Source organism: Coccinella septempunctata, chromosome 3 (assembly GCF_907165205.1).
Source record: "Coccinella septempunctata chromosome 3, icCocSept1.1, whole genome shotgun sequence".
NCBI classification, from domain to species: domain Eukaryota; kingdom Metazoa; phylum Arthropoda; class Insecta; order Coleoptera; family Coccinellidae; genus Coccinella; species Coccinella septempunctata.
The window spans coordinates 5,882,308-5,904,948 of record NC_058191.1 but is presented as its reverse complement, the minus strand read 5'-3'; the positions used below and the strand labels follow the sequence as shown (position 1 = coordinate 5,904,948).

The 22,641-nt window shown below is 35.7% G+C and overlaps 1 protein-coding gene across 2 annotated transcripts in view; it reads left to right on the top strand.

Annotated features, from left to right (window-relative positions):
- The window catches only part of LOC123308917 (connectin), a 373,496-nt gene that overhangs the window by 66,839 nt on the left and 284,016 nt on the right, over nt 1–22,641 (top strand). For both annotated transcript variants that reach the window (XM_044891725.1, XM_044891726.1), the window contains exon 2: nt 760–797. The gene's annotated coding sequence lies outside the window, so the exon portion shown is untranslated. The remainder of the gene's footprint in view (nt 1–759; nt 798–22,641) is intronic.

Here is a 22,641-nt window from a genome sequence, read left to right as displayed (position 1 = left end):
TTCACTCTTCCCAATGGAAATATGTATTACAGCATCTAATCATGTGAGATATCTAGACGTGATGATAGAATATTAGATTGGTGCAATCATGTTGATTCAGTCTGTAAAAAGCTAAGCCGCACCTTTTATGCCCTAGAAAGATTAAAAATGTATTACCTGTGAAAGCATTGCTAAGTGTTCCTTATTCGCTTGCATAAATATGCTCATATGCATATGAATTACAACAGGGTTTTGTGGAGTAGTTCATCTAAGGTGAGGGACATTTTTATTGGGATGAAAAACATTATTCGTCTTCTGTTTGGTATAAAGCCCCTTGATTCCTGTAGACCAAAGTTTATTGAACTTGAAATATTAAGTTTTCCGTGTAAAGTCATGTTGAATTCTTTATTGTTTTTTGAGAAGAGCATTGACTATTACACCACATTTTTTAGAAAAATAATTATTTTCGAGGATTTTACAGGAGCTATTTATAGTTCAGGAGGGGCAAAAATGCGGGAATAACAAACTGTTTCACATAATTACAAGTTGAACGTTAATATAGTGTGGGTCACCATCGTTAATCTGGCAGAACCACATTGTTATTTTGGATATTTTCTTCCGCACACAATTTATAACTGACTTATTGTCCAAGTGAAATTTTTTTGTCATTAAATTGTTAGAGAACTCACGGATTCTGCTAGCTCGAAATTGAACTAACAAAACATCTAATATAATTTTCATCAAGAATCTGATCAAACAATAATTCCAGGCTTTTTTCAGGTCCTGGTTTGAACCCACTGGCACCGCCAATCTTCCTTGTAAGTATACATTTTTTCAATCCTAGGCTCTGCTGGTCAAGCTACCAAATGTCAACTTGATAAAATTCAGAACTCATCAACAAACAATCTGATCTTCTATTCATGTCAAGTGATAGATCTTACATCTTACTTCTTTGAGACTATATACGTGACTATTAATCAATCCCAATTTTTTGCACAGAAATGTTTTACAATAAACATTATAGCGAGCTACTCAGAATAGATGACGATATCGTTAATCAATAGGTACTGCTGCACTTCTTTAAATCAGGACATAATACAGGCTCTGCAAGAGATATTATGGCCTTTTGCACCATTTCAGTTAATGAAGATTAAATTCTTAGATTAGAACACGTTCAACCATACAATTCCTATGTAATAAAGAAAAGACTTCAATTCATTTTGAATAGTGCATTTTATAATCTCTCATTAGGTATATGGTCTTTGCTTTTTTACGTAATCTGAATTTATCAAAATAATATTCATCGCCAAATACTTCCCATTTTTTATCTGCAGTTCTCGAGAGGATTCAGAATAAATTCAAACGTATGTGCTCATTCAAAATTTGCATTCCATCTCGGCGCTTCGATTATGATGCTTTGATGTCTTTTCTTCGTTTGCCCGCTTTGGAATTTAGGAGATCTTAGGTATTTTGTTGGTTTGTTTTCAAGCTGGCATGATTGATTGTCCTGATTCGTTATGCAAATTCAATCAGAATGCTCCCACGGTCAACACTCGCGGTCGGTTTGTTTTCTACCAGGTGACACTTCGTACAAATTACCTTAAACATTTTTTTTTTACATACAGGGAGTGAGTTACGTCTTTTTTCAAGGATTTGTCCCATCTATTGATTATTTGGAGTATCAATGAATTCTTTAGAAGCTGTATACTCTATTTATATAGTTAGTTAATTATTGTTGCTGATTCAAATAAAAGGGATGATCATAAGAAATAATAAATTATCATTTCTTCTCAATTAGAAAGACACGAGAATGTTCAATTCTGGTGTTACATACCCATTTCCATGTGAGAAAAATCAAGAGAGGTTGAGAAATTTATGTAAATTGTAAAATATCATAAAATACATGTTCAGGATGAGTTGACTCGTGTAAACATATCATTTGAGCAGTTCTAGTACAGCCTGGTACTTTCACCTTCGAATAAATTTTGACTATGGTGAATAAGTATCTGTCAAATAATTTTTTATCTGAAGGATACCATATTTCGATGCTTTCACATGAAATTATTTGACGAATAATGTCATATAACGTAATATGAAATCACGGTATACTACTTTCCACACCGCATTGTAGAAATTGTCATAATTCTAACTAGAAAGCAAATATTTCGTGAAAATCACACAAAAAAAACCATACATCAGAATCAAAAAAATTCTACCAATAATGAGGAACCGACATTCGATCTATGTTCATATTTTAAAAATAAACTCTTATTCTTGAGTTTAAATGACAGATTTTTTCGATGCATAACACTATCTGAAAGTAAAAAGACTACATTTTTACTTATCCTTAGAATAAGACTTAACTATCGAATAAATTTAGTTATGCGCAGGTGAAAGTACCAGGCCTAAATATATTAAATCTGTTTGAAGATTTTGAAATAATCTTGCCTTTTGAGTGGAACAATTAAGCACTAGAATTGAATGAGAAGACTTGAAAGAGAATTACATGAGAAAAAAGAAGTTTCACAATATTTAGATCAACACAATGAGAAATCAATTCATTGATGTGAAGGCAAAGAATGGTACTCATCGAAAGATCTGACATCTTTCATGTTGCGTCAGTCAAGTAACTTGGTCTGAGGCACCATGGAGTTCAACTTCAGTAGCGTAGACAAGAGCAAGGTCGGAGGGGGTTCAATTTTTAACAGTTGATCATTTGTTATGTTCTTGTGTTTAATTGTAATTTGTTTTTAATTATTTCAAATGGGTTTTACCGTTGATTGTACTGAGCAATGCTCATATCAATAAATAAATGAATAAATACTTTTGACATTGCCATAGATATTCAACTATTTAATGATGAACTAGGTGTGCCATTCGAAATAAAAAAGTAATATGTGTTTTCGGTATAAACAGAAGGTGCATAGGTCTGAAATTGGAAAACTTCTACATGCAAATTTAAAATTATGGTCAGTTCGCTATGAATATCTAATAGGCCATCCACCGTGGGACACCATGGATAATTGTGTGTTGTTTTCTTCTGGTACGATAATTTGATAAATGTGTGCTACGTTCATGAGATTGAAAAAGGTTATTTTTTTGATTTCTCGACTGAAGAAGAGATATTATAATTCCGAAACGTAGCAATAAAATAGTTGGCTAACGATACTTTCAATTCTTTTCAAGCGATCTCATTTCCCTCAACCATATAATTTTTTCCAGTTTAAGAACAAGAAATACAATAGAAAACGTTCGTGTACTTACTTCTAGACATAAAAAAAGGATTTAACCCGCTGCTCATTCATCGGAAAATAATTACCGGAGCTATTCTTGACCTCTCGGATATACACGGATGAAGCACTTTTCAAGTTTTCCTGAAGATTCAGAATGACACGTTGTCCATAAAATTCCTCTTCTGTTTACACTCCTACACAATCTTCTCCATTAAAATCAACTTGAGTTGGGAATCTTGCTTATAGTGCACCCTCGAGACGCGCATTTGCTGAGTACTTAAGGTGGTTCATAACAGCCCATTAACGTCATACTCAGAATTAATTATCAGATGCGATGTAAGACATGTCCTCTCAGGAAAAATGGGGAAGTATTTCAAAATATCCTTCTTGTCGATTCATAATAATTTGTTCCTTGTTCTGAAACTAGAATACACGCTATATTTTTCAAGCAACATGCAGGATTTTAGGAATATAAACATATTTATATGAGCGTAAAAGGGGCATGACGGGGATTGAATTGTCGAAATTGGAGAATTTAGTTAATTTGATGTTCTATGGGACGTGCACCATTTCCCGAAATATGCGTTGTTTTTGTTTAATATTTATATTTATGCCTATAATGCTGGATCTTCCCAAATGTGTAATGAATGAATTGATTATCATGTCTCTACACAGGGCGTTATTTGATACTATTTGAGTTTTCTTCCATCAGAGGTCATAACAATAATATGAAAACCTTATACATGGTGCTTCATAATGTCTCGAATATTCCTCAATTTCCAGATGTTTTATTACTTTTTCTATATGTACAGGATGCTCGTGAGAGTATTTCAATGGACAAGGAATATTATGTATGTGGTTCTTTGATGTTCCTTCAATTTACTCACATGAAGATTGAGGAGGTCTTTTCAACGGAAAGACAACTTCGTCTAAGCCGTTCTTTGACGACTTGGGTCATTTGCAGCCATAGACATAGAGACATGGACTGAGCTTTCGCCTTCTATCTTTGCATGAAATACGGGCAGAAAAAGTGACGGAGAGAAACTGGATATCAGGCCTGCTAGTTGTCGCTTTCTAGAATTTTAATTGGTCCGTGTTCACCTCTATGTCAACAGAAAAGAGAGAGGTTTTGGCCCGACGATCATCTCTCTTTCTATAAAGTAGAAAATTTCATGCTAATATTGGTCAGTCCATGTTTCTATTTTTTATGTCATTTTTTACAGCTATACAATGCCCGTACACTTGATTTCAATGTAATAGAAAACAGATCTTTCACCTCATTTTATCGCAGATCGATTATCTATGTCCTTCTCACTTTTCTCTCGCTTGTTCTACTCTCAGAAATTCAAGAATACGGGCCCTGAGCTATTCATGATAGAGTTAAGCAATATGAACATATTTTTCAATGGATATTGACACTTAAATAATTAATGAAATGAGTTGTCGTTCATTTGTAGTTACATGTTTTTGAGGAAGAAAGGATTTTATATATAAGGGATATTTTTCGCTCTTCACTCATGAGTAGATCATAACCACAGAATGAGAGCATATATGCTCTCATTCTGTGGTTATATTTCTATGGTTATAAAGCGTATTTGTAATTACCTCTTCGTCCTGTTCGGTCTTATTACGAGGAAAAAGTGGATTATCAAGCAACCCTGTGGACATGAAATATTCCTCATCGATTTCAATAGCCTCATTGAACATCCTGACCTACATATGGAAAACTATTTTTTATAAAACATCCTGTATATCGCGAAACGACCGAAATCACATAGATTTTCAGATAGTTTTACTATCACATTTTAGGCCTGAAATATATTTTATTTGTTTCTCATTTGTAAACGTCAGTTTCCAAAAAACACAATATTAATCAAGAAAGTTTATTTTATCAATTCACTAACTTGTAAAACTGACAGTTAACTTGCAAAATTTTTAAAAGTTAGTAGTATTATTTACATTAGAAAATTTTGTTTTATCGTCATATATGTTGAAAATCATGGTACAATTGTTATTTTCAGTAACACAGATTTTTGATGATGAAAGAGTTGATACTGATGATGATGAACCATCTGTTGACTCAGAAACTGCTGAACTCGAAGACTGCAGAACATTTGTACTCTCCTTACTACCAAATAATTTGCTAGACATTTCGATTTTTTTGTTGACCGAATCATCGACATAACTTATCGCAATTTCGGTGCTCTTCCACCCTCCTGCACACTTTAGTGCTAAAATATCTCCACCCGAATCCGCAACCATAGTGGCTCCAGTTCTGCGAAAAGGGTGGCCGGTGTATAACTCTGGGTCTTTTAAACCTAAATATTCCGCTATTTGCTTTGGGACACCACCAATAGTGTGCTGGCCAGCATTAAGGGAAATGCACTTTCTATGTCGGTATGTCAAAAAAAATCTTAAGCTTTCTGTTCCAGGAAGATTTACATATTTTCTGTATAACATGCAGGGCTTGAAGCTGCAGCCATCATCGGTTATGGTGAATCTTCTTGTTGTAAAATTTTTTGTTTGCCGCAATGTCACAATAACGTATTTTCCCATATCTTTAACATCATTCATGTTTAAGGAGAGAATTTCGTCACATCGACAACATCCAAAAATCCCAAATATTGTTACAATTTTCGCCAGCAACCACTGGTCATCAGGAGCATGTAAAAGAAATTGTTCAGCCTCTTCTTTACTTAATACCTTGGCCTTTTTTGGCGAATAACGCTTATTTTTTCGTTTCAGAAACGCTATTACTTTTTGAAATCTGCAAATGACAACTAAACGTCATATTTTTCAATAAATTTTTTAAGGAAAACAAACCTGCGAACAGGGGCATTTTCTTTCATTTTCAAGCAGCTTTTCGGCATAGACCATTTTGCCCATAAAGTATTAGGGCTGGATCTAGCTGATAGTTGATTCAAGTAGACCAACAAAACATCTTCAGTTACCCCAATCACACTATTTTTGTTTTGCCACTTTTTGAAGTCGTCGTATTCTCGCTCGTACCTTGAAGCTGATTTTGCAGGTAATAAACTTGAAGCTACACTGCTGGCTGCCTCAATAATTTCTTTTGGTACATTCATTTTCGCTTTCGCCAAAACAAATGTAAAGATAAAATAAGCAGACATGTTCATGGCAACGCTTCCATAGCTTACGACATTTGCGACAAATTATTGAGATTTTTTTGGAATTCATCTAACCTTTTTACAAATGAGAAACAAATAAAATATAAAACAATACACGCAAGGTAACGGGTTTTACTGGCTCAAGGAGGTAACTGACTCTCCTTCGGCTCGTCAGTTATATCCTCCATTCGCCAGTAAAAACCCCCTTACCTTGCTGGTAATGTTATATACTATTACAACCTATTCTTCTCAGGCTTGAAATATTTTCACGAACATGGAAATGACCACTAGGCTCTATTATACACGGTGAGTCTTTGACTCGTACAAATATTTCAACCATAAAATCCCGAGGTAAAAAGAAACACATTTTTCCTATACCTTTTTTTCCGGTTCGAACGTGATAAAAAGATATAGCCATTTTAAGTATTCATAATGAGCTATTCCACTCACCACAATACATATCTGTGGACCTTTCAAACGGAGTTGTATTCAACCAAAGTACAGAGTTTTTCAAATTTCACACAAACTTTTTTATTTTTGAACATCAAATCACTTGAAAGCGGCGCGTTATACGAAAAAAAATGTGAGAAATACCTAATTTTCTTTTACGAATCGTTCATTAGATAGCTAACTTAGTTTCAAGAGTTGGATTCTTTGAATAGACTGGGTGACGAAAAGATTCATCAAATAAGAAAACTATATTACGAAAATCATATCATTCGATAAAACCATTTGTGAGAACCAAAAATAAAATTTTTTCATGGTTTTTCATCAGCCTGCATTTTTTGAACCGAGTCGATTCGGCAAAAAAGGTAAAGGAAAAAAGTGTTCCTTTTGACCTCAAGAATCTACTGTTGAAAAGGATTGAATATATTCTAGGATGTGTTACAGTTATATGCAAAGTAATCACAAATAAATTCAATATATATGGAACTATCACTTCTTTTTTCGCCTCTGTGGAAGTTGTCTGAAGCAATTACGTGTCAATTTTTTTTTAGAATTAAGGTATTATTGATTACTAATTCTCATGAAAAGCGCATTTTCTCAAACTATCAGAATGAGGAATGCAGTGAAATATGTACGAGCTAGATATATGGAGGGGTACAGAATAAAGAAAAATATTTCCCATTTTCAGTTGCATGGTCAGTCAATAAAATGGACAGTTGGCATCACAGAGAGGACTATGAATAAATTTGTCAAAGGCTAGAGCTTCTATATTCGAAGTCATGATAGTTGACGTTACATGTTTCTAAGTAATGAAATAAATATCTCGTCGATATCAGTCGAACCCATACATGCTTAAACACGGTTAATGAACCGTTTCACTCAAGTTGCTTAATCAACGTAAATTAGTGTTGACGGTCACGGCTGACCAACATCAACATAGGAGGAAAGGGATTGTGAATATATCGAGTCAATGAAACGTGGAACTTTTTCTGCCTTTTCATTTCAAAATGCATTCTATCTTTCCAATGATCTTTCATCCTGAAATATCGAATAACAATAAATGAAAACTACGAATAGTAAGAGGCACGTTCACAGATATTATAGAAAATGATACAAATGTCAACGAAAAATGGACATCTCCCTTTCAGGACAATCTTACTGGAAATGCCGAACTTAGCAACCTGAGGAATAAAGACCTGTTGGGTCGAGAAGAACCTGGAGCTGTTTGAATAGGTTCAGAACTGGAAACGGTATATATGTTAAAATATGTTGCACAAACGGAAAATGGTGAGTTCTCCCGCATGCGATTGTGGAAACACACAAGGAACTGAATTATCTATTTTTCTTTATCTTTTGGTTTTGTTATCAAGTTATAAACGAGAGTTGAAAAAATAGCCAGATCGAAAATAAACCTGACTTATTTGCTACTGAAACTAGACGTCTGAAACAAAAATATATAAACATTTTAGTTAAATAACTATTCTCACAATATTTCCAACAAAATTAAATAAACAATTATTAACCAGCGTGAGAATATTACTTTACAACTTACAAATTTTGATTTCATCATGAAATTGAAATGAATATAACTTATAGTTTATTTTTTCTAGAATTAAATAATCGAATTGTCGTCCCTTTGGGGCTTAACGTGAATTGTACTTTTTTTGAATACTATTTAAAGAATTTCTCATGTGAATGTTGTAGATTAAAACAATATATATTATGAAAGCTTAGTGAAGCCCTTAGTGTTGAATATTTCTGATATCTTTGATATAACCCCCTACATTCTTTTACTCTTGCTCACGAGACTCTCGTTTTCAAAGGTCTCGTCTCGTCTTGTATCGTTTTCAAAACGAGAAGAGACTTTATATTTCATTGATGAGACGAGACTTTTCTTGGTCTTGTATCGTGATCCGGAATTCTTGATTGAAATTAAAAACCATTAATTGACTGTAGAAGCATCTATTGCAAGATTTTACATCTGACATAATATTATGTTTAAATTTCGTATGTTGAGAATATATATGTATATTTATAATTATTGTTATGTATCAATGAATATGTTAACGGCATGCAGACAATTATTGAATTCTGAAAAAGTACACCTCCGGGCAGGATTCGAAGCAGCGCCCCTCTTGATTACCGGTCAAGTGCTCTACTCAACTAAGCCACCAGATAATCAAGAGGTAATCAAGAGGTGCGCGGGTTCGAATCCTGCTCGGAGGTTATATAATAATTTTCTGCATGCCGTTAACATATTCATTGATATTTAATTCACAGACATTAATTCCACTACTCAATTATTGTTATGGTTTGCGTTTCCCCAATATAATATTGTTCAGTTTAGTTTGTCCAATGAGTACTAGGAGAAATTTTCGTTAATTTATGAGAAATTAATTTATCATAGATGCAATGTTAGGAAATTTTGGATGGTATGGAAACATATAAAAAATAATAGAGAGTTGTCAGTCGGGAATTTCAGAAAAGTCAGTTAAGAATTGAATTTCTTTTTCAAGTTGCGATTCCATAGATTGTAATAACAAATTAATTCATAATATAAAATAAAGGGATTTAAACGGATCGTAACAAAATGGCGTCCAACGTGGGGCAATTTGAGTGATAGAAATACTCAAAATATTGAATCCAGAAACAAGAGTTGAGCTGGAGCACAAGAAAATAATGATTCTAATATACTGGATTTTATTTTGAAGATGAAAGAAGATATAAAAAAAATTTGTAAAAATTCTATGGATTTTATGGAAATCGAAGAGTTTTCGGAAAGAATGAAAAAGAAAATGGAAGAAAATTCGAGAGCCATGAAAGTAACAGCAGAAAGATTGGAAGATATAGAAAAAAGATTTCAAAATAGAATGGAAGACGGTTTCATAAAAATAAATAAAATTTTCCATATACTAGTCAATAAAACAGAAGAGAAAGCTAAATTGATATGATGATGAGACAATTACAGGAAGAATTGGAAATAACGGAAAATAGCATTCGAAAGGAGGTGAGAGAGAAATTGGATGCGGATATAAATAAAATTAAAGAGAACGTAGAAAAACAAAATGAAATCATACAAAGAGTAATGAACAGAGAAAATTTTAGCACACCAGAAATCATTAATTCGGATAAGTGATTTTGTTGTTAGGAAGTAAAAGATTGAATGATGGTTAGGTCTAATGGTTAAGCAGTGTACGTAAACTAAAACAGTGCTTCGGATATCCAAAATCTCAGCAGATTGCATTCAAATGATCAGATACAGAAGCGATATCTCAAAAATGAATATCAAAAATGATTTGGATAGTTTGTTTCTCTCCTGAAGCGTGCCAAGCCAAGCCAAAGTAGAATATACTTCAAAAAAATATGCTTTCTTCAATTCCAATTTTTAGGGAAGGCTCAAATAGAAACACAGGTTGGTATCTGAGTCAAGTTACCATAACGCTTTATTTGCGCTGTCTTATTCTTTTCTATGTCTATGTTTTACACAAACTCACACCTCACCAACCTACTTTTCTATTTACACCTTGCCTTATACTTATTCAGAAGATATGGATTTTGATATTTGAAAAATGAATCTCAATATTCTGAGTAGGTACTGTCCTGGTAATCTCGAAATTGCATGTGCCATCGGAACTTATAGAAGTAAGCAATCCCACAAAATTTCATTCAACTCGGACTACCACCACCATCAAATTATGGATATCAAAAATTGAAAAAAAGGAACAACGTTTCAGAAAGGCCTGTATAACCTGCCTCCAATACTTGGCCTATTATTTCTTTGCTCTTTCAATTATGTAATGGTTTTATGACAATATTTCTGAAGCCTGTATTTTTTTTTCGGAGAAATGGAATCTTGATGAGATGAAACTCCTGCTATTATTATTTTTTATTTCGTAGATTACCACAGTATATTTGAAGCAATCATCATTTTGTCCTAATTCACAGAACATTTCGAATGTCCCTATTTCGTTTGGAATTCTACAACGAAAAAACACCTGCTTACTCGCTGAGTCATGAAGAGGTCGACGGGAACCATCGTTTTTTCTCAGCCTTCTCTTCATTAGTTGGAGCAGGCTGACCCGAGAGGGTCGCACATATTTCACGGATGGATAACGTTTTTTCAGCAATGAAAATCAATGCTCCGCTAATGGAAAAGGATACCGGGATGAGAAATTCGCAACGATTATTGAGAAAGTGATTCATTCTCCCTGGCTACTCGATGATCTCCTCAGGATCATAAATACAGGAATTCAATTCGTTAGAATGGGAAAACTACAACATTTAGATGTAGGAATTTTTGGGCCCTTCTTATAAAAAAGCAGTAGGATGTTACGATATCCTAGGAAAACTTTGTCGATATATGAAGTAGCTGGATGTTTCAGGGAAGCTCACATTAAAGCCATGACTCCAACGATTTACTAGTATATCGATTTTTCTGCCAGTGATTGTATTATTAACCAAATATTATAGAGTAGAAAGATAGGAAACGCCCTCATATCTCTAGCACTAAAAACCGATTACATTTTGGCCAGTGAAAACACATTTGACAATGAGATGGCGCGGAAAACGTATTGTCAATACAGAAAAACTGTTTTATAATTGAGGGTTCGAAAATCGAATTCTATTCCTTGTATTGAATTACTATATTGATTTTGTTGAGAGCAGAAAACAAACATCCTGAGCGGCAAAACAAAAGAATGGTTTTGTTTTGTGACTAGGATGTTAGTTTTTATCTGAACATTGTTTGGAATCAATTAATATCAATGAAGTACTCTGTTGGATGTGCTATATTTTCATTTGCAATTCATAAACGTTTACAAAAATTTGAGATTATGGACAACGAATAGAGCTTTGACTAGGACAACTCTTGTGATCTGCTATACGTCAAAGGTTTTAATCCTGCACAATAAGCGTTTTTTTGATACTACAAACTTAGAGGAATTTCTCAATTCATATCAGAAATCAATATGAACCAATATTCAATACACCATTAATTTTGTTACTTTTTGAGCCACACACAAGAATTTCTTCTGTGGCAAAATAAAATATATTAATTGTATATATATTCTTGTACCTAATGAAAAATTTTCAATTTTCAATTTCAACCATCATACCATACACATTGCAGTTATTTACATATTATAATAGACATAGAGACATGGACTGAGCAATGTCAGCATGAAAATGTCTTTTTTATAGAAAGGGAGAAATGATCGTCGGGCATTTACCTGTCTCTTTTTTGTTCACATAGAGGTGAGTGTGGACCAATCAAAATTCTAGAAAAAGACAACTGCATGCCCAACGTGCATTTCTCTCTGTCACTTTTTTTGACCGTATTTCATGCATAGATATAAAGGGAAGGCACAGTCCATGTCTATATGTCTATGCATATTATTTACAGAATTTTCGGAACCACAATTAAAAAAACTTTACAGAGGTGTAATACAAGACCTGTATGTTAGCCTGTCAGTATAGTTTCTTTATAGTTTCTGCTTGATATGGTCTCTTTATGACACAATACTTTATAGTTTCTGCTTGATATGGCCCTTTTTATGACACAATATACCTACAAATTGATTGATGAACGAACAAAACACCCACAGCAGCTTTCATAAAACTTTGACTTTCCAAACAACAATTTGGGAGTCACTCATGCCCAAAACGAAGTCAATAAAACCATTGCATTACTGAATTCAAGGAGTAGCAATTGAGAATGGGCGTATAAATGTCATAATTTTCCCTAAATAGGCCCATGCAAGGGATGCTTCATACAACAATTTATGTGGATGAACAGTTCTGAATCGACTTGCAGTAAAATGTTCTTTGCGACTTTGCACATAGTGTAGTCAGTAGTGTTTGCAGGCCTTTATGCTCTGAAAATTTCATCCACTTCGTAGCACTGAAAATAAAAATCAATGAATGATCGAATCACATGTTTTGATACAGTTTTAATACTCACATTCCCATTTTTCTTTTTATTTGACCCACAGTTCTTCACCATACAATAATTTTCGAACGATATTTTGAGGTTTCCACCAAGAACTTAGACAAATATTTCAATAATCAGCAACTAGATCGAGCTTGATAAAAAAAAAGGCGGTAAGATAATCAAAACATTCAAAACCTCTTTGATCAAAATGGCCATCTGACATCTCACAAAATTTTATATGTTTCTGAAAATGTCCATCGAATTAATATTTTAACCTGTTGTAGGGCTTTCAAAACACTTTTGAAACACAGATAACGCTCACATCACTTTAGTCGCTTTGTTTCCTATCTTTGGTATTGAGGTTTTTTTATATTCCATTATTGATTATGAGATTGTTCAATCGGAAATTGTGAAATAAAATAGTTACTCATAAAGACAAAAAACTATAACTCTATAATAGTCCTGCATAAGTGCAGCAGGTAGGCGATAAAAAAGACAGGTGCATACCTATCAAAAGTTTTTCGTCGACCTCACATACCTTTATCGAAGTAAATAAGTACTCACCTATTGGGTAGACTCATCTCATATTCAAATCGCTATCACTATAAATTTTTGATTATAGTGAACACAAATATTAAACCACCTCATTAATTCACTCCTGAATTCTGGCAGATTCCGTAAAGAATCAATTTGTCAACAGCAAATGACAGTTATCGTCACAGGCACATGTGATTTCATCAAATTCAGGCAAATGATTCAGTCGCTCCTCTGGTATTTGTATCTTAGTGACGAACACCGGACAAAAGACTCCAAGGACGAAGTGTCCTTGAAGAAAAAAAGAAGGGTCTACACCGCTATAGTGGTCAGTTCAGAAAGAGAAAATGAATATCTTACGTCAGAAACCTCTAATTTATGTGGGGTTTTCATTATAATTCAATTAAATCAGTTCGGCATTTCAAAAATTCACAAACTTTTTATTCGTCAATAAACGTAAAAAAAAAATATGAAATTTTTCATTAGGGAACAAATATTCATTCATGTTATAAACTTTCCGAGGTGCAATTATCCGTTTTATGAATTTCCACATGAAGAAGTTTCTCGAAAAGTCTCGCCATTGGCCACAATTCGTAACCTGGTGGAATTGAAAAAAGACGTCCGTTAAGAGCTACCATCTTTTCTACGAAAGTGGAAACTATTGTAATATTCGTAACTTTTTCTTATCGTTCAATTGTTCCACATTTTTGCCACATTCTGGTAGTCTTTCCGCCCTTACTCCTTATACGGATGGCGAGAAAGTCCCGTGGTATAACCTCCTCTTAATACGTTAAATTTCATGTTTCGTTAAGAAAAAGGTATTTGTATTTCACTTTTTCTGTAAAATTTTGAAACCTGCCTTTTTTTGGTGAAGACATAGACACATAGACATTGCTCATCGTCTATACGTGTAACTTCCATTTAACTCCTTAACATACCCAGACTATAACATTTGCATTCTCGCCATGGTGCAATTCCCAGATGCACAATCACATCAATATCAGGTGCCAACAGCGTATAGATAACCGAATTCCAAACACCATACGTGATTTCTCGGTTTGACGTGGCGTAAGATGAGCATGCATATCTTGGTGGTTGACATTTGGAATACGTGAATTGAATTGCCCCAGGCTGGGAATAGCAAAAATCACGTCAGCGATGCTCTGCCCCATGACATTTATATACGCAGGACGCATCCCGTGAAAACGAATGTTAGAGGATGTGTCAATATTGATTGAACATCATTGGATTCTGAAAGGGTGCGCTGGTTTGTTTCGATACGAATAGCACCGTTTTATGGATCATTTGGTGCATTGTTTCCGATGATGTCCTCGAGGGGTTTGAGCTGGAAAAAGTTGAACTGGCTTTGAAATCTTTACCTCATCTGCGTGGGGTAAATAGTACAGGTATATTCAACGCGCTTATAACGACGACTATTATTCACGTGGATGAAGTTCACCAAACGAGATGAAGTCGAATGTCGAATTTTAGTGCAAGTAACATACTATAGGTACTTGGACCACAAAGGCTAAGCAATACCTATTACAATATTCCATATTATGTTCAATATCTTCACTTATTCATTGAAACTCCAATACTCATTAGAGCCCAAGTTAACATATCACAAGTGATTTATCAATGTTATGGTCACTAATTCCGTAAGCACCGAGAGGGGGAAGCAAGAGAGGATAATCGCCTGATTTCGAGGTTTGGGAAATATCTATGCAGCGAACCGCTGCAATTCCGAGTCCGTGAAAAAGCCAAGCGAAAGAAAAAAGACCGGAAGTAGGAAAAAGGTCTAATTTTGATTAGCACAAAGGAATTTAATTTATGAATCTATTTCTTCCAAAAATGAAAAAGATCCTTCGGAATTTCTATATCCCATTCTATTTTCCAGATATTCTGAATAAAAATTCGAGCTTTCACCATAAAACAACTCAAAAATCCTAAAGGGTAAAAAACGGACATAACCTGCCTTAAAACTTCACGTTTTGTAGGAATCTTTTTCCCATTATACAATTCTTCAGGTAATTTTCTAAAATTGAAATTGAAAACAAACTCGTCTGTTTGAGGAGACCAGTTGAGTCCTAAAACGCGTTCTATCTTTTCAGAATCAATTTCTTTAGAGGAAGAATCAGTTTTCAAATTTTCTGGTATTGTTTCTGAAACCTTTTGAGAGTTACTTATCTATTTCGTTATTTCGAAGCCACCTTTCTTATGAACTAAGATAACATTTCTCACCAACTGAACGGCTTCATCTTCAGAGTCACAAGAATCCAGATAGTCGTCTACGTAGTGTTGTCGCTTGATAGCTCTTCCTATGTTTGTGAACTCCTCCTCACATAAATCTGCATTTTTATTTTTTATGAATTGAGCCTTAGATGGAGAGGAGATCGCACCAAAAATCACGACATTCATCTGATACACCGATGGCTTGCCTACTCGATCCCTTCCTCGCCAAAAAAATCGTTGACTGCATCTGTCCTCTTGCCGAATTACGACTTGATCGAACATTTCCGCGATATCAGCACTAAACGCTATTTTCCCTTGTCGAAACCGCCACAAAACTGAAACTACAGATGGAACGAAATCTGGTCCCTGAAAGAGGAAATCGTTGAGACTGTAACCAAAACTTTTAGCTGCAGCATCAAGGACAAATCTCATTTTTCCAGGTTTATTAATATTCCAAACCGCAAAATGTGGGAGATAACAGACCTTCGGATTTTCTGTCACTTCATGTCACTTATTGTCCATATCCAGTATCAACAAAATACTGTCACATAATGCTACATTGATATTGAAAACCTCACCAGTTCATTCATTCATTGCTGTATCCCGTTACCGGGAATAAATCTACAAAAAAAAATTTTAATAAAGGTGCGAATTCTTAGGGATAATTGCGACTGTGTGCCCTCCTGTGACTGAAGAGACCCAACCGTGACCTACAGATCCTCCACACTCCGGGCATGGATTGTCACCAACCACATCTGGCCGCCGCTGTATTCTTCTCGAGTCTCAATTATAAATGTGAACCAAAGACCTCCACTGTGATCTGTCTAACTCTAGTTGTTCACAGTTATGAATGGCATTAACTGATTTTAAGGATTGATGTAGTACTTAAAACGCTTATATATTCCGGGCTACCTCTGACAAACCGCCATATAGAGCAATTTTGGGCAGTCTTATGTCTTGCATCCTCAGAATGTGGCCGCTCCATTTGAGTCGGGCCCTCGTTACTTGAGTCTCAATTGTTGTACAACTCGCGCGTAGCAAGACTTCTGCATTCGAAACTTTGTGGAACCGTCTGATGTGCATTAGGTATCTGTCTTAGATGACGTTGTTGCGTTTGTTCAAGCTGTTATGTCACCTGTAGAACGTCCTGCTTTCACTTCCATAAAGAAGCGTTGGGAGGACCACTGCTTTGTAAACAGCTGTCTTGGTCTTCAGATTGAGGTCGTGATTTTGAAACACTCTGACATTTAGCTTCTAGAATGCCCGTGATACCGAATTGATACGGTTGTGTATTTCCGTGTCTAAGTTAGCCCTAGTATTTATGAAGCTTCCCAAGTATTTGAACTGCTCGACCTGTTCTACAGTTTCATCCTCCAGGTTGATAACTGTTTGAAGGCTTTCTGGAGGACTTACCAGGATTTTGGTTTTGTCAATGTTGAGTCTAATGCCTAAAGCTTCGTATAAATGTTTATAGGTGTCCAACATTATCTGTAGATCCTCTGGGCTGCTAGCGATAAGTGCGCAGTCGTCTGCATATTGAAATTCCGTGATAAACTTTGTACGGGTTTTCGCTCTGAGGCGCTTCAGGTTAAACAGGCCTCCATCAAATATGACTTTCATGACCTCTCTCAGGCATATTCATGTCAGCAATTATCGAGACAGCTATGGCGAAAATATTGAAAAGAAGAGGCGCTAACACGCAGACTTGTTTTTTTTTCAGAGTTGGTTGAGAAATGGTGGGTTGTAGAGCCATTATGCTGTATTCTAGCGGTGTTGTTGGTATGGAGGCTTTCTCGTACTCCGAGGCGAAATTATTTTCCATAGCGCTCTTCGATTCACCTAATCGAAGGACTTATTTAAATCGATATAGGGTGTATGGATCCTTGATTGTTCACGGGCCTTCTCTTGCAGCTGTCGCAGTGTGAAAATTAGTTCCACCGTACCTCGATTTGGTGGAAAGCCGCACTGGGATTCAGGTAATAGCTTTTCTAAGAGCGGAACCAGACGATTAGCCATAATCTTCGAGAGAATTGTACCGACCACACTAAGCAACGATATGCCCCTGTAATTGTTGCAATTTGCGTATCGCCTTTTTTCCTATAGAGGTTGATAACTAAAGCGTCTCTGAAGTCTTGTGGCACATCTCCTTGATCCCAGAACTTGCGGAACAGTGTTAGGAGACTATTGACAATGTCATCATCCAGGGCTTTGAAAATCTCCGCTGGAACGCAGTCTAGCCCTGGTGATTTTTATCGCACTTATGATTTCCTACATTGAGATTTCGTCATCAAGTGATGTCATCGGACTATACGCGCGGAGCAGGTCTAAAATGGATAAATCCGAGTAGTTATTTTGATTCAACACCTGAGAGTAATGCTCCTTCCATCTTTCGAGAATTTTTCTATCACCAGATTATCAGATAGGAAAACTCCATGAGTTATTTTATACACTGCGCAAAAAAATTTACGCACATTCTGAAAATCTCAGTTTTAATGAAAGTTAACTCTACATTGACTCTATAACTTATTTTTTATGGTCTCTTGGGAAGGTTTTGAACGAAACAAGACACATTAAAAGGAAGAAAAATTCAGGATTTCACCGAATCTTATGTGAAAGAAGAGAAATGAACAATTTTCAAAATACTGAAATGCTGATAAGTGATTTAATACTTGGTATTTCCAACCCTTGCGTTAATTACAGCTCAGCAACGACGGTTCATACTCAAAATGAGTGATCTTAAAATGTTCTGATCTAATCCTTCCCAGATTTCTCCGAGTTGGATTCCTAAGTCATTAAGAGTAGCTGGATGGTTTTCTGAACTTCTCAGCCTTCTATTGAGGTTGTCCCAAACCTGCTCAATCGGATTGAGATCTGGACTTCTTGCTGACCATTCCATTCGAGAGACTTCAACCTTTTCAAGGTACTCCTGAACGATGCGCGCACGATGAGGTCTGGTTTATCGTCCATAAAAATGAAATTTTCACCAATTGATGGGGCAAATGGCACTACATGCTCTTCAAGAATGTTCCTTATATACTTATCAGCATTCATAGCTCCATTATCAACGACCACTAGGTCTGTGCGAGCAGTCAAAGATATTCCACCCCTACCATAATCGATCCTCCCCCGAAACCAGTAGTATTCAGGAAATTGCACTGAGCATATCTTTCATGTGGACTTCTGTATACAAGGGAACGTCGATCACAATGGTAGAGGCAGAATCTAGACTCATCTGGGAAGAGAACTCTTTCCCAATCGGCCTCTTCCCAATGGATATGCTCTCTCGCAAAATCCAAACGCGCCCTTCCATGGGCTGGGGTAAGAGCTGGGCCTCTTGTCGCGACACGAGGCCTTAAATCATATTCTCTGAGGCGATTTCTTATTGTCTGAGTGCTAATTTGCACCTCATGAGTTTGCTCAAGCTGAATTTGAAGGAGGCGAGCGGTTGCAAACCGTTGTCTCAACGAAGAAACTCTCAAGTAACGTTCTTGAATGGCAGTTGTTACCCGTGGTCTACCCTGTCCTGGTCTTCGGACATTCATACCTGTCTCCCTGAATCACTGCAATATTCTGGACACACTTGTATGGGAAACTCCAAACCTTTCTGCAATTCTTGTGTATGTCCACCCTTCTTCTCGCAAAACTACCGCTTGGGCACATTCCTCTTGGGTCAAATTGCGTGTTTCGCGTTGTATAGCGATCGAGTGTAGAAAATCAAACGAAAAAAAAAACTATTGATCACTAGAATTGATCGAGAACAACTGATTTTAGAATGGAGCCAATACATTCAAAATCTGATAATATCATCTTTTTTTATTCCTGCTGGGAAAAAACATCTGTATTGAAGAAAACCGTTGAAAGTGGATAACATATGCATGCATAATTCTGATAAAAATAATAATCATTGAGAACACCTTCAGTTGTAGAATAAATTTGAGATTTCCATAAGGTGCGTTAATTTTTTTGCGCAGTGTACTTTTAGGGAAATCAGCTTTTCTGCCTGGACCATACACAGTTTCAATAGATTCGAAAAAACGCTTGTAGTCATGGTTATCGGCGTAAGCTTGTATTTCCCTAACTTTTTCTCTCGACCAGCTATCCTAGATTTTTATTTTTTCTTGACGGATCTCGCGTTTTTTGTTCATAAGACTTCAGTTTTGTTCACTTCATAACTTAGTCAAAATTCAATTTTTTTTCCTTGCGGAAAATTACTTTATGTAGAAACTTTGCATCTTTTGATATTATTGAAAGACTCCTTATCATGTACTAGTTCACATTATGTATGTGACAACAAGAAACTTAGTTCGGAAGCTCCGTGAACTGGAAAGTGACTCAACAAGATACGACATGAGAATAACTTCAACTTTTTAGACTAATTTCTTCGAATAATTCGAATTTTTCAACAAAGTACCAGCAGTTGGAACCTTTAAGCGTCTGCAACTTTTCAATTATGAATAAAGTTTCGCAACTTTCATTCTGATGCCTATAGAAGTTACAGCGCCACCTGTCCTGGAAAATAATAAATATGCTCGAACTCTGCATTTGAAACGTAATTCTCAAATTATGCTGCCGATTGTGCTTCCACCTGACTAACGGAGGTTACCGAAACGAATAATGAATTAGAATGAGGGGACAAATCATCACGAAAATGGATTAAGTTAACGATTAAATTCAATCTCGGTAGACACGTTCTAACTCGAGGAAATGGGTTAATTCGTTTCCCGAATTTTCCCGAGGCAATTGGATGTGAAGAATTTGAGCAGTCCCTGATGACAACCCTTCACCTCTTGTATATAATACGAAAAGCAATTAAAAGCATTCGACTGAAGCTGTTCAGGGTCTAGAAAGTTGACGGATGAAAGTTTGTACTTATTTGCTTATGGTACGAATGAAATTAATATTGTTGGAAACAAGTCCAAAATACCTTCAGCTTTATGGTTTTCAACAAGGTAGGAAAATTCATTCTATAAAAGTTTTCGATTATGATTGGCAAAAAAGGGAAGTCTTTTATTTATTATAGTAGGCGTTTCTGCTCTAGGATGATACATATTCAACAAGAGAAAATCAAAAAACTATTTACGAGGATGTATTGATATCTAGTTAGCCTAGACCAGTTCCATGCATGAAAAAAATATTGCGTTACCATAGCAACGAACAATAACTCAATAGAAGTGTCACTGTGAAGTTTGAGGTCAAAAAAGTGAACCAAAGTTACGCAATAAATTAAAAGAAAGAAGATGTCCACCCAAATAGTGAAAATCGAAAAATTGGAGTATCGAGCCATCATCAAGTACCTGTATTTAAAAGATTTAAGAGGTGAGCAGATTTACGAAGATATGCTTAATACCCTTGGTGATCATTGTCCTTTGTATGCCACTGTGAAAAATTCGGCTGCAAGCTTCAAAAGAAGCTAATTTTCCATTTAAGATGATGACCGATCGGAAAGGCCAGTTTCTGTGTCAGTTCCCGAAAATATCGAAGTTCATGACATGATTTTGTCAGACCGCCGAATTGGGCTAAAACGGATATCTGAAGCACTGAATATTCACCTTTGGAAATTTGGACATGAGTAAAATTGGTGCAAAATGGATCCCCAAATGTTTGATTGTTGACCAAAAGCGTGCAAGGGTAGAAGCATCGCATTCGATCTGTGCTCGATTTGAAAACGATGTAGACTTCTTAAACCGAATTGTTACTGTGGATGAGACTTGGATATATTTCTACGATCCAGAAACAAAGCAACAATCGATGGAATGGCGACACTCTGGTTCTCCAGGACCTAAGAAGTTTCGTAACCAAAAATCTGCTGGAAAAGTTCTTGCTCCAGTTTTTTGGGATTGCCATGCAATGCCAGTAATCATGATTGATTTTTTGGATAAGGGTAGAACAATAACAGGAGATTACTATTCGACATTACTGACCACTCTACGGGAAAAAATTAAAGAGAAAAGACACGGAAAGCTATCAAAAGGTGTTTTTTTTTGCAGAATAACGCCCCTACACAAAAAACGCATGTTGCCTTGCAAAAATTCTTGATTTAGGGTTTGAAATACTAGAACACCCCCCTTATTCACCATTTTGGCTCCATCAGACTATCATTTCTTTCCTCAACTGAAAACAGTTTGAAAGGTCGTAAATTTTCTTCCAACGAGGAGGTAATGAAAGCTGTGGAGGTCTGGTTTGCAGAGCAAGAAAAAACATTTTTTTTAAAGCTCTTTGGACGTTGCAGGTTCGCTGTAATAAATGTACCCAATTAAGAGGAGAATATGTTGAGTAATAAAATATTTTGACATTGAATTGTTTGGTTCTATAGTAGGCTAAGAATTTTTCAATATATCCTCGTATATAATTCACAGTTTCATGAACTCAAATTCAACTTTTATATGGGCCAGTTTATATAATTAACCGAAAAATATTTTTGAGTTCTTCTGTGGAGAGATTTGATGTAGCAAATTCCACTGTATTCAAATGTTTTTTTCAAGATATGCATGTGTGCCCAAGATGATAGCAACAACCGTAATTAAATGGCCATCAGGGCATTATGCTGATGAAGTAAAGGAGGGTTTTCCGAGAACTGGGCTAGATTCAAGCCAGGGCATAGTAGATGGTACCGATATACCGATATAGGCCTCCAAAAGGCAACTTGAAATATACGATTGTCGCAAAAAATTTTATACGATAACTCTCTAAGCAATCAGGGTTCTCAATCTGAAGTTCAGTTATTGTTTTGCTAGATATCCAGGTTCTGTCGAGCAATCCCACATATTGAAAAACTCAGGTATAGAATATATAATATAAAATACAATGCGAAATCCTCTGCGATACTGCCCCAATCATGAATATATTATTCGGGACAAAGGATATCCTGCGAAGCAACGGTGCATCAGTCGCTATACAAATAGAGAGGATTTATTGCAGGTGCAAATTAATTTCAACAAACAACAGAGTTGGATTAGTCAATGCAATTAATGGAGTTTTGTCTTATTGAAGGGAAAGGTCAGAACGTTGAAATATCTAGATATGAACAGGATAGTCTTGATACCTGCTACGATTCTCGCCTCTTGTGTTCTACATACTCGTAGCATATTATCTGACGAAGAAGTACAAGTAGAAATGATCGAAGAAGGACAATCCAACAATGTAAATGATGAATCTATAT